This window comes from Hyperolius riggenbachi, chromosome 11 (genome assembly GCF_040937935.1).
Source record: "Hyperolius riggenbachi isolate aHypRig1 chromosome 11, aHypRig1.pri, whole genome shotgun sequence".
Classification (NCBI taxonomy): domain Eukaryota; kingdom Metazoa; phylum Chordata; class Amphibia; order Anura; family Hyperoliidae; genus Hyperolius; species Hyperolius riggenbachi.
Genome location: NC_090656.1, coordinates 7465179 through 7479174, shown reverse-complemented (window position 1 = coordinate 7479174; position 13996 = coordinate 7465179).

The following is a 13996-nucleotide window of genomic DNA, read 5'->3' as shown; positions in this document are numbered from 1 at the left end:
AACTCCCTCCCTCCGCCGATTAGTCATGCCACGAATCTGGAAACCTTCAAACGTACTCTGAAAACACACCTGTTCAGACAAGCCTATAATTTGCTATAGGCAGCACTGAAGGCACACTGGATCACCCACTAACCTGTGTTTCCTTTCCCGTCCTCCCCACTACTCTAGATTGTAAGCTCACAAGGGCAATTTTAACATGTACCAACTACATATCAACTATGTATTTGTATTTCCACTATTCAATGTCATGACTGTACTGTGTCTTGTATTTCTTATGTATATTTGTTCCCCATTTTTTTGTACAGTGCTACAGAAGATGTTGGTAGAGATGAGCCGAAATTTTCGAAATTTCGAACTGCTTTTATTACGAATGCGAAATTTAACATTACGACCCAAATTCGTAATTTCGTAATTAATTTTCAAATCGTAATTTACAATTTCGTAATCGAAATTTCACTCCCGTAATGACGAATTTCGTGTCTCCAACCGAAATTTTACTTTTTCAGGTTTGTAAGGGTTTCTATCCCTCTAGATGCCTAAAATGAAACTCACACTCACACTCACACTCACACTCACACTCACACTCACACTCACACTCACACTCACACTCACACTCACACTCACACTCACACTCACACTCACACTCACACTCACACTCACACTCACACTCACACTCACACTCACACTCACACTCACACTCACACTCACACTCACACTCACACTCACACTCACACTCACACTCACACTCACACTCACACTCACACTCACACTCACACTCACACTCACACTCACACTCACACTCACACTCACACTCACACTCACACTCACACTCACACTCACACTCACACTCACACTCACACTCACACTCACACTCACACTCACACTCACACTCACACTCACACTCACACTCACACTCTCTCTCTCGTATTTCAAAACCATACTCACATTCATGACATGTCCAGGGATCAAACCCAGGCCAACCACATGGAAGACAGCTATGCTCACCACCATACCACCAAACACACACTAAATAGACTGCTAACCTAAATCTTACTTGTAGACAGTCATATGAGACACATGCTGGGTGCAGGGCTTTGTGATTGGACCATGGACCATGCGATAGAGTGAGGTGCAAAAATGAAATCATGCCTAGCAGAGGATGGTTTCACAATGCTAAATGCTAGGCTGGCTGTGGTGCAATTGGTTAGTGTGTCTGGCTGGTAACAGCAAGGTTACAGGTTCGATTCCATCCAGGCATGTCTTTTCCTTTTGAGTTCAACAGTTGTCCAAACACCGAGCACAAAGTTTTGCATGCGTAAAGTTTTACGCACGCAAAATACCCCATGGGGTTCAATGGCGCAGCGCGCGCACGCAAAAGGAAAAGACATGCCTGGATGGAATCAAACCTGTAACCTTGCTGTTACCAGCCAGACACACTAACCAATTGCACCACAGCCAGGCTAGCTGTGACCTAACTCTACATGGCTATCTGGGGCTCTGTTGGCTCTGTTTGGACAACTGTTGACGGCAAAAGGAAAAGACATGCCTGGATGGAATCGAACCTGTAACCTTGCTGTTACCAGCCAGACACACTAACCAATTGCACCACAGCCAGGCTAGCTGTGACCTAACTCTACATGGCTATCTGGGGCTCTGTTGGCTCTGTTTGGACAACTGTTGAACGCAAAAGGAAAAGACATGCCTGGATGGAATCGAACCTGTAACCTTGCTGTTACCAACCAGACACACTAACCAATTGCACCACAGCCAGCCTAGCATTTAGCACTGTGAAACCATCCTCTGCTAGGCATGATTTCATTTTTGCACCTCACTCTATCGCATGGTCCAATCACAAAGCCCTGCACCCAGCATGTGTCTCATATGACTGTCTACAAGTAAGATTTAGGTTAGCAGTCTATTTAGTGTGTGTTTGGTGGTATGGTGGTGAGCATAGCTGTCTTCCATGTGGTTGGCCTGGGTTTGATCCCTGGACATGTCATGAATGTGAGTATGGTTTTGAAATACTACAAATCTCTGGAGAGAGAGAGAGAGAGAGAGAGAGAGAGAGAGAGAGAGAGAGAGAGAGAGAGAGAGAGAGAGAGAGAGAGAGGAGGAGGAGGGTTGGTTGGTTATTCATTTTAGGCATCTACAGGGATAGAAACCTTTGCAAACTTTAAAATACTAAATTTCGTAATTACGAAAATTTGCGAAAATTACGAAATTTCGATTACTGCTGAAATCGTAATTGTAGTAATTTCGCGAAATTTCGGAAATTCGTAATTAGGTCATTACGCTCATCCCTAGATGTTGGCACTTATTCATAATAAATAATTCCAGCCCTGCTTTTACACTTCCAGTTTACTGTAAACATCCCAGTGACCGTCAATTCTAATGTGGGCATCAGTTTGCCGCTCTGTTGACCATCAGGTGACTACAGAGGAGACCACCACAAATTACTCCCATTGTGATTACATTACAGATGTTCAGCCATCTGGATTTTGGCAATTCAGTAAGAGAATAAAAACTGACATATACCGATGTAAACATAGAAATATAAAAAGCCATGCATAGAGGTTTGGTCAGGGGCTTCTCTAGAAAGAAGAAAGGAATTAAGAGACTGTAAAGAGGGAAAGGTTGGAAAGATGAGAAAGACCACCACTCACCCTTTTTGCTGTTCTTCCTCACAAGTTTGGCTTCACGCAGCTCTTTGTCCAGCTCGTCCTTCTGCAAGAAAGAGAAAGCATCTCAATACTACGAGGCAGAAAGCCAAAACAAAACTGCCGACAGCCAAAGGACAAGGCCTCACCTTTACCAGAGCAGCCGTCTCCATATTGTTTTCTTCCATCATTCCTGGAATGCAGAGGTGGCAATGTGTGACCATTACTCAAATTAGTAGAACAGAGAACTTTAAAAAAGTTGTACTACCAGCTGTAACCCTTCAACTTCTCTGTAACAGATATGGCCAAAACAGGAAGCAAAGTGAATTTCTAAATGTAATTGCAGTGGCGTAGCTAAGGAGCTATGGGCCCCACTGCAAGTTTTACATGGGGCCCCCAAGCACTCTATACATAATTGATACGGCGCACCAAAACCTGCAAAGGACAATAATGGTGTCAGAGCTGCAAGAAGGGGATGGGAAGCAGTGTGAATGATTACAAGTATTTAGCGCATCTATAGAAGTGATAATTACCAACACAGGGCCAATAGAGAGCTTATATTGTGCTTGAGAGAGGCCCCTCTGACCCAAGGGCCCCGATGCGGTCGCAACCTCTGTAACCTCTATTGCTACGCCACTGTGTATTTGCCACATCTAGGTGAAGCAAATGTCTAAAAGTGCAATTCGCTATTTGGACGCTAGAGGTCCTCATTGCTGACTTTTATAGTATATAGACACAGGCTGCCTATACACTATATAAGGGCCCGTTCACACTTAAAATCGCAGAACACTGGCAATTACCGCCGGCGTTTTGCGGGAGTGATTTTCCCGCGATTAGCGTGGAAAAAAAAAAATCACTGGACACTGCGGCGGTTTTGGAGCAATCGCGATTGGCGTGCTATGCACGCTAATCACGATCGCTAATCGTGGAACGCATGCAGCGCGGTTGCGGTTATCGCTAACCGCAACAGCGAGAACACTGCCACTCGCTACATTTTTTTTTTTTTTTTTTTTACACATGTTTTAACAAAATTTTTAAATTTTTTTTTTTTTTTTAAACAAAAAAAAAATGCACCTTATCTCTAAATAAAATATCGGCGCCATAAATTGTGATAGGGACCTAATTTAAACTGTAATAACCGGGACATATGGGCCAATAAAATACACGAGTTTCAATTACGGTAGCATGTATTAATTTTACACTATAATTGCCAAAAACTGAGAAAATAATTCTGAGCAAAATGTACCACCCAAAGAAAGCCTAATTAGTGGCGGAAAAAACAAGATATAGATCAATTGTGATAAGTAGCGATTAAGTTATTGGCAAATGAATGGGAGGTGAACGTTGCTCGGATGCATACGATTTTCGACACTGTAGGCTGAAGTGGTTAAAAATCCTTGGCGCTAAAAAAAAGCCATACACTTATAGATGACCATCAGATAGAACCCTGTCAAATCAAATCTGTTCTGAGAGAGTTCTTTTACTGGCCACACACTAGGCACAGATTATTTTTTTTTATAGATTTCAAAGTGATAGAGAAAGAAATAGACACTCTAGCTAACAACTGATCAGTCAGTATCTTCCATCTGGTGCAATCAACCCAAATCAGAGAGTGATGGAATCTGCCATACAGACGAGAGTTTCTCCACAGACTCCCAAACCCACATCGCGTGACATCGGGAGCCATGATTTCCTGGGCGTAAACCTGGTACACCGGCCGGAGTGAACTCACCAGAGCACAGCCATGTGGGGCAGTCTGCGAAGAATCTAGCAAGCGTATAGCTGCCCCGATGATTCAAAGATATGAAGTGGAGGAGCATTTCGGCCTAGGCTAGCTTATTGTTCCCCTGCTTATCCCTCCGAGAACCACCATTGTTTTCCTACCCAATCAAAAGCAACAGTAATTAATACTCAGCTGTAGTCCAGAGGCATACCTAGGCTTTTCTACAAGAGTTTTTGCGTCCCCCTCTGGAGAAATTAGGCATGGCCAATTTAAGAATGTGGGTGTGGTCATGGCTGAAGCCAAATGTACAAATGCTGTTTAGATAACCAGATGTGCCCCCCCGCCCCCCCCCCCCCACCCACTTAGTTAGCCAGATTTGCCTCTCTTCCCCATTTTTACATAGCCAGATATATCCCCTTGTTCTGCTGCTGTTAACACTTCTGCACTGCTCTGCAGAGGGAGGGAGAGAAGCACTTCGGGCAGCCAGCGAGCTGCCTCTCACTCGGGGGTGCGGTGGCCAACTGGCTATGCTCTGCGCCCCCTTACAGTGCTGCGCCCGGGGACTGTGTCCCCCTTTCCCACCCATAGCTACGCCTCTGCTGTAGTCTAGTGATTGGCCTCAAACTGCCCCCCCCCCCTTCTTCCTGAGGGATCAAGGCCAGCATGTGGGTGTTTTCTGACCACTTCTATTCATAACTGATTTTGTCAGTGTGTTATGTACAGAATTACTATGTGCCCCGTCATTGGCAGATGCTGGTCGTTCCTCGGGTGTACGTAGCCCAAGTCTGGACATTTGGTTTATAGAGAACATGGAGTGAGTAATATGGAGGCTGATCTATTTAATTTTAAGCAATACCAGTAGCCTGGCTGTCCTGCTGATCCTCTGCCTCTGAGGCCAGGTTCACTGTGGGACATTGTGGAGCTACAATAGAAAGTCTTATAACACCAGGCCTCCCCAACCGTCCCGAATTCTGCGTGACTGTCCCGATTTGGGGGGCCTTCCCGCTATCCCGCGCTGCCCCACCTTGTGTCCTGGCCAGCTGGGCAGAGAGGGGGGAAAAAAAATGGAGGTGCCAGCTGCGCTGATGTGGGAGGGGTGGCCGCCATTTTATTCCTCCCTCCCTTCTAATGTGCCCCCAGTGCCCCCCCTGCTTGCAGAGTGAAGTGCGGAGCGGAGCGGGCTGCCATTTAATCTTACCATTGCTTCTTGAGTACCGGGATCTGGCTTCACTACTTCCTGTGACGTCACAGGAAGCAGAGAAGAGCCAGATGAGATGCCGGTACGCAAGGAGCAATGGGGTAAGATTAAATGACAGCCCACTCCGCACTTTACTCTGCAAGTGGGGGTGGGGGGGGGACACATTAGGAGGAAGGGAGGGAGGAATATAATGGCGGCCACCTATCCCACGTCGGCGCCTCGATAATTTTGTTTTCACCACCTTCCCACCCACGGCCACCCTCACCCTCCTCCCCACATTGTTTAGTTTTAGGGATTAAAATTAATTTTTTAAAAGTGTTTTTGGTGGGCGTGCCTAGGGTGTGTGTTTGGGGTGTGGTTAGGGGTGTGGCCTAAGTGTCGCACTTTCTGATAAAATGTTGGGAAGTATGTAACAGGTCACCACACTGCAATTAAAGGTCTATGCGCCATGCACAGTGCGCGGTTAGCATTGCATGGTAATGTGCATCGTTATGGTGATGCACTGCTGCAATGCTTTACCTCAACGCACACGTTACGAGGTACAGGAAAGCATACTTTTCATTGCCTTTATGCTTCACTGTACCGACTGTATGCAACAGTAACGCAGTGCTAATGTGAGTTACCACTTTGTGTTGCAACTTTACAACACAACGTCCTACTGTGAACCTAGCCTAATACTAGCCATAGACCCTGACCAAGCATGCAGATCAGGTGTTTTTGACCAAATTAAGTGCATGCTTGTTGCAGGTGGGTGATTCAGACACGACTGCAGTTAAAAATCTCAACAAGACTGCCAGGCAACTGGTATTGTTTACAGGAAACCAACTAAAAAGGATATGGACTTTTCCTCAAAAATACCAGTTGCCTGACTCTCCTGCTGATCCTGTGTCTCTAATACTTATAGCCACAGCCCCCTCAACAAGCATGCAGATCAGGTGCTCTGACTGAAGTCAGACTGGATTAGCTGCATGCTTGTTTCAGGTGTGTGATTCAGCCACTACTGCAGCCAAAGAGATCAGCAGGACTGCCAGGCAACTGGTATTGTTTAAAATGAAACATCCACATCCCTCTGCGTAGGAACACAGTAGGCAGAATTGCATGAGTTTTCCCCATAGCACATAGTGGAAACGCATAGTGCTTCTACCCTCTCAGGTAAGGTTCCCTTTAAGGGGTAATACATATGGCAGCCTCCATATACCTCTCACTTCAGGTGTCCTTTATACATTCCATGAATAAAGCATAAGGCTGTGTTGCCAGTTTGGGGTCCAACATCACCATAAACACAACTCACTGTAGTAGTCGCCCACTTTCATCTGTCGGACGGACATGGGCATCTTGAGAAGCTCCACCTCCAGCAGCTGTTCCGGGAGACTGATGAGAACCTCCAGGTCCTTCTTCACCTCCGCCATCCGATCTTTCTCTACATGGGGAGAGGAGACCCTCATATCATATAGATAGAAGTGGTAACAGCATACCTCCCAACATTTTAAAATTAGAAATTGGGACACTTAAGCCACACCCCTAGTCATGCCTACCATAAAGTTTTCTGAATTTTTTTTTTTAATTAATACTATCCCCTTTTATTTTTTTTTAATAAACATTTCCCTCATATATCCTGCCCATGGGTGGGGAGGAGGGTGCCACTGTAGAAGGCAAAAAAAAAAATAATAATAATGATGCGCCAGCTGCGCCGAAGTGGGATGCGGGATGCAGTCATGACATTCCTTCCTCCCTCCCTCGGAAACTGCCCCGTGTCCCCCCCCCCGCTAGCTGAGCGGAGCGGGCTGTCATCTTACTGGCATCCATCCATGCGTACCGATGTCTGGCTTCATCCAGCTTCCTGTGACGGCACAGGAAACAGAGTGAAGTCGGATACCGGTAAGATGACAGCCCGCTCTGCTGCACACTGCTAGCGGGACACACACGAAGGAATGTCATGACCAGCATCCCACTTCGGCGCGGCTGGCGCCTTGATCATTTTTTTCACCCTCTGCCCACTGCCGCCCGGGACACAAGGGGGGGCAGTGCGGGATAGCGGGAGGAATCTGGACAGTCTCGCAGGATTCGGGACAGTTGGGGGCTATGGGTAATGTGTGTACCAGGTTTAGGCCTCTTGCACACTACATGCGATTACGATTTTTAATCGGTACTGCATGCTTAGTTTTTTTCTGCATTTTTCTTGTTTTGATAATTGTACTTCTCGGACAGCACACCTTTCTTGCTTCGTTGGTTGTGTCAGGTCTAGTCAGTGTGGCTAGCACAGACTTGATAGAGTTCAGAAGATGACCAGCACTGACCGTGCTCAAGGATGCAATTATAGCTCAAAAGTATTTATAGCTCTTAGCTGCATAAGGATTAGGGATGCTCGCTGGATTCCGCGGAATTCTTAATTCCACGATTCCAGCCAGAATTAGGTCAATTCCAATTACGGCGGTCGGAACGGAATTGCTAAACCTCTAAAACGGAATTCCGCGGAAAATGTTTTATTTCCGCAGAATTTTATCCTCCGCATGGGGAGAGCCAGTTATCGGCTGCTGTGAGCTGGAGAAAAATACCAAACACTCTTGCCCGATTTACCGAATGCATCAATCTTTGGGAATTGCAATTTCTTGGCATTTCCTGAGGCAATTACCGCACTACTAGGTAATACTAATTTTCTATGCAGAAACCGGTTTAGTGAATTGGAATTTGGGAAGGTGATCGGTAAAAATCTGTTGAATTACCGAACACACTAATGCTTACTGCTTAGTGTATAGAGCCCATAGTTACAACCTATTGTAAACATAGCAATTCAAGAGGGTGCTGTCCACACAACAGCCTGGGCATAAAGGTACATACACACATGCAATCTTGATTGGCCAGATTGACCACTCCTATATTGTACGAGCTTACCTAGACAATCTGCTCAAAGTCTTCAAAATCTGGTAGTCCTCACACTCTGCATAGAAGTGATCGAATCAGCCAAACAACATTGGATGTGTGTACACACACACACACACCTCAACAAGCACTTGGTAAGCTAACCCAGCGCGCAGAGCTAGTATGTTTGAGGCGAGCCAGCATGACAGTCCATAGGGAACAGTTCTCCAATCACAGCAACATCTACAACTTGGAGCATTCTCATTGGCTGAATAGTGGGGGGCATATTATTACCACAACCTATCAGTTTGAGAGGGTGATGTCCGCCCAATAACGTTAGTGGAATTTCCCCATTGACATTTACACTGGCTCGCCCCAATCATACAAGCATCCAAGTCACATAGAAGTAGCTCATTCAGAACCGTCAGACTCACTTTGCTGGATGAAGTCCAACATGAAGAGGCGGATGTTCTCATTCTTCTGTTCCTGCTGAGGGTCCACCATGCCTAACCCAGAGTCCCCACTCCCCCGAGCTCGGTTGCCCACCCGTTTTCTGGCCCTTTTTGGTGGCATTGACCCAACTGAAAAATCACCACAAGGTACAAGTGAAGTCCACCCCAAATACTGCTAATGGGAGCAGAGACAGGACTACACCGGCCACAGACAAAAAACAACCCAACAAGAGTAAAACAACTGCAGAACCTTTTCCCCAACCACCACCAACAATGGACTGAGGCTAACCCAGGACTGCACCGGCCACAGACAATAAAAAATACAACCCAACAGAAGAAAAATCACTGAGGAACCCTTTCCTCAACCAACAATGGACTGAGGCTAACCCAACCACAATCAGAGTTCATCCATAATATGCTGACTTGATTATGTCCACAACTTCTAATGACAGAAGGGGTGAACTCAAAACCTGTATGTAATTAACACAGCTATGGTGGGTGTGGCCAGAGTCACATGACCGATTAATAGATGAGGTGGGAGGCTCATTAGCATTTTAGGAGGAGCCTCCTTAGCACATGTGCAATGATGAAGAATGGGATGGAACTAGGGATAGTCAATTAAATCCAAATGATTTCAAGTAGATGCAAATGTTATGTTAATTTCGCACATAGTGATGCAACTTGGAAATGGATCAAATGCAGTAGCTGATGATTTTTTTTAGTTCGATTGCAAGTAGGGAAGGTCAAAGAGATGCAAAAAAAATCCAAGCTGATGCAGAATTATGCATAAAAAAATAAAAATAATAAAAAAAAAAGAATCTTAGCCTGGTACACACGTTCAATTATGATTGGCCAATCACTGACCAATTTTACCCCCACCACCATGTACTATAAGGGTTTACCCACACAATGGGCTCTATTCTCAAAGAGCCACATTTTCCGCAAAATTTTACTGCTATATTTCCGCCAGCGGTAAACTCCGCATTTTTTCCACATTCACTAATATTTTCCGCATGCGGGAAAAAAAGATGCGGAAACAGACATTATTCATGCGGGAATCATGCGGTAAAAAGGTTGCATGAAAAAGTGTTTAAAAAAAAAAAAGTTAAAGTCCAGCAAGCACAGCCCTTAAGGGCTCGTTTCCACTATCGCGAATCCGCATGCGTCCAACGCATGCGGATTCGCACATGGTATGCAAGTGGATGGGCCTGTTTCCACTGCTGCGTTGGTGATGTGCGTTTTTTTCAGCGGTGATAAAACGCACAAAAGAGCCAACGATTTTGCCTGAGAGTGGAATGCATGCGAATCGCATGCAATGTATTTAATAGGGAAATCGCATGCGTTTTCCCCATGCGTTTTTTGCCGTGAATTCGCATGAAAATTCGCATAGGTACGATGTAAATTCACACAGGCAATGACATGGTTAAAATCGCATATACCCTCACCTATGCGAATTCGCATGCGAATTCGCGGCAAAAAACGCATGGGGAATCGCATCCGCATGCTATTTTATCAGCGGTGGAATCCAGGCGATTCCGCACCGCAACAGTGGAAACGAGCCCTCAGCCTCCACACTTCATTAAAGTCAATGGGATGCGGAATATATCACCTACTACTTGTAGGTGATAAAAAATCGGTAATTAACGACGAAATGATGCGCCTGAACATGTTTGAGAAATGATCTTTTATTGCGGAAAATACCGACTTTTGCGGAAATTTTTCCGCATGAATCCCGCACTTTTACCGCACTTTTTCCGCATGTGGAAAAAACATGCGGAACATTTTGAGAATTTAAATGTGGCGGTGTTTTGGTCGGTAACTTCCCGCATGCACTTTACCGCATGCGGGAATTCTGTGAGAATAGAGCCCAATCTGCTCATAGTATTTAATACCTGTTGACCCTCAGGCTGAGTTCACATATGACATAGCGTGAAAAAGTAGTGTTTTCGGATGGCGTGTCTGCGAATTGTGTGTTTTTACTGTGTTTTTACGTTTGCGTTTTTCATGCTTTTTAATGCATTTGCAGCTTGCTAATGGAAAACGCATATGCCTTTTTTTTAATTTATGCAAATTACTAGTAAGACAACAGGAAGCGGAAACACATCACAGATCTTTACTTTCTAATGAAAAACGCATTAAAAAAGCATGATAAATGCAATGCACATGCGTTACCATTAACTTTCATTATGTGCGATTTGGCAGCCAGCCTGCATATTATACAACACTACCAGTGTCTGCAGAACGCTTACTGTAAATCGCAGGTGCAATGCTGGTCCTTCTGCCTCCCATAGACTAACATTGCTGCATAAAACGTTGCGTTTCCCGCTCTGCAAGCTTTTCTGCCATGTGTGCACCCAGCCTCATACTACATGGAGGTGGTAATATTGGACAGCGTTCGGCCAATCATAATTGAAAGTGTGTACCAGGCTTTAGGTGGTATTCAGTTGGTTTATTTTAAAACGGCGCACATTTGCATTAACGTGAACCTGAAGGCTGAGCGCACAACAGGCAGTGCAGAAAACCAGGCATTTTCTGCACTGTGCGGTTTCCTTTTTTGCAGCGGTTTTTTTTTTTTTTTTATGTATTTGCATGTCGCATGTTTTTTATGCATTTTTAGTGCGTTTCCGGAAGTGTTGGACCGACACTTGGCCCGGGTGTCGCCGGTAATGAAGTCGCCAGGGGGACCGGGAGAGGGGCCAGGAGGACGCCGGGGGACCTCGCGGCCTAGGGTGGGCTGGAGGAAGCCCCAGGTAAGTACCTATTTCATTTTTATCTACTGCCTGGGGTCCCTTTAAATAACAACGCATGTTTCCCTGAAAATAATGCGTCTTGTAATCATGGTGCGCATGCGCCTTTTGTGAAGCTTGCTCCTTTTAAAGGGCAACTGAAGCAAGAGGGCTATGGAGGCTAACAAATTTATTTCCTTTTTAACAATGCACATTACCTGGCTGTCTCGTTGATCCTCTGCCTCTAATACTTTTAGCCATAGCCCCTGAACAAGCATGCAGGAGATCAGGTGTTTCTGGCATTACTGTCAGATCTGATAAAATTAGCTGCATGCTTGTTTCTAGTGTGATTCAGACACTTCAGCAGCCACAAAGATCAGCAGGGCTGCCAGGCAACTGGTATTGCTTAAAAGGAAATAAATATGGCAGCCTCCATATTCTTCTCACTTCAGTTCCCCTTTAAGGTGCATGTGTGCATATATGTAGAGGGGAAAATTGCCACCCAAAATTAATCAGCTGTGTACCGCATGCACATTTGGGGGACTGTGTTGCAGTGCAACTGTTTTTTAACCACTACTGTAACACAACGCATTTGGTGTGTAAGGGCCCTTAAGGCCTCTTTTCCACGAACTGTTTACAGGCAGTGAAATGCTTCTCAAACGCTCACACCTGCTCACTGCTGCCTGGCAACTGCTTGTCGCTGCCTAGTAACTGCTCACTGCTGCCTGGCAACTGCTTGCTGAGCACACAGCTCAACAGTCCGTGGAAAAGAGGCCTAAAAGTCTGATCGGATTGCTCATTACCTTCCCCTCCGTTTCTGGGACTGATCATTTATAATTGATCACAAACATCAGGGCGGAAAGTCGGTTGTTCGGAAAATTAGTTTGTTAAAACCTGCCTGGCGTTCTGATTCCCGCAGCCCTGCTGCCGCGGGAACGTTTTTTGCACATTTTTTTTTTCATGTAGCTAGCCTAGCGCTAGTTACGATTCCCCCCTCCCTGCCGCATCCCTCCCACCCCTTTGATCGCCGCCGGCGCAATGGCCCGTCCGGAAGTCCCGTTCTGAACGGGATTTCCTTGAGGGCTTCCCCCGTCGCCATGGCGACAAACGTCGTGATGTCACAGGGAGACGCGATCCACCCCTCAGCGCTGCCTGGCACTGATTGGCCAGGCAGCGCACGGGGTCTCGGCTAGGGGGGCCCTGTATCGCGGCGGGTAGCGGCGAGCGACGGCGATCGGGTAAGGCACGCATCAAGCAAAGTGCTTGCTGCGTGTTTAGAAAAAAATTGTTCAAATCGGCCCAGCGGGGCCTGAGCGGTGACCTCCGGCGTCTCTGGACGAGCCTAGCTCGTCCAGAACGCCAGTGAGGTTAATGAGCACCTTATGGTGATTATGTCAGGAGGTTGGTTTTAGGCCTCTTTTCCACGAACTGTTGAGCTGTGTGCTCAGCAAGCAGTTGCCAGGCAGCAGTGAGCAGTTACCAGGCAGCAGTGAGCAGTTGTGAGAGGCATTTCACTGCCTAGAAACAGTTCGTGGAAAAGAGGCCTTACAGCATACAGAGGTAAACCAAGGGGATTTCTTTTTTTTAATCATAGTAATTAACCAGTTAAAGGCCCATTTCCACTACATGTGGTGCAATGCGGTTACATAGCTGCATGACACCGCGCTCAAACTGTAACCAATGCATGGCAATGGAACAGTTTCCATTGCGTGCTGGTTGTGCAGAGCGATCCGAGAATCTGCAGCATGCTACAGATTCTCGCACGCCCGCATCCGCCTGCACCCGCGTCCCTTCTTCTCCAGTCACTTCTGCATCGGGAGATGCGGAAGTGACGCAAATAAGAGTGAAAGTGATGTGATGCGGCTAGGTAGCTGCACTCGCATCACTCCGCAAATGGAAAAGGGCCCTATGGACGGCGTTAGTTGAAATCTATGCCCTGTTCTCACCCTGCCGTCCCCATTACGGCAGAGCCCTGTGAACGGGTCAGGAGCCAATGACAGCGTCTCCTGACCAGCTTACAGAGCTCTGCCATCTTAGAGACGGCAGAGTGGGCGGCCTGTGGTTCCCGGTGTGCAGCGTGGACAGCGGTTGCGGCGATTCGTATTCTGCTGTTTCTTGTACCAGCGGTCTCTGGTCCTTAAGGGGATAGAGACCTCTGGTCCTTAAGTGGTTAAAAACAAAACACCTCGGGAGTATTTTCGCCAGTGGAAGTTCTCATCCCATGTGTGTCAGTGGCCATCTTCATGGTACCCATATCAGAAGAAAACTCAAACAATATTTGGATTCCCAGTTTTAGATTCCAAACGCTAAGGAAGCAGGCAGGCTGGCTGGCATCTCTGTATAGGTCCTTGCCAGGGAGTCCTGCGAGAAGGAAACCTTAA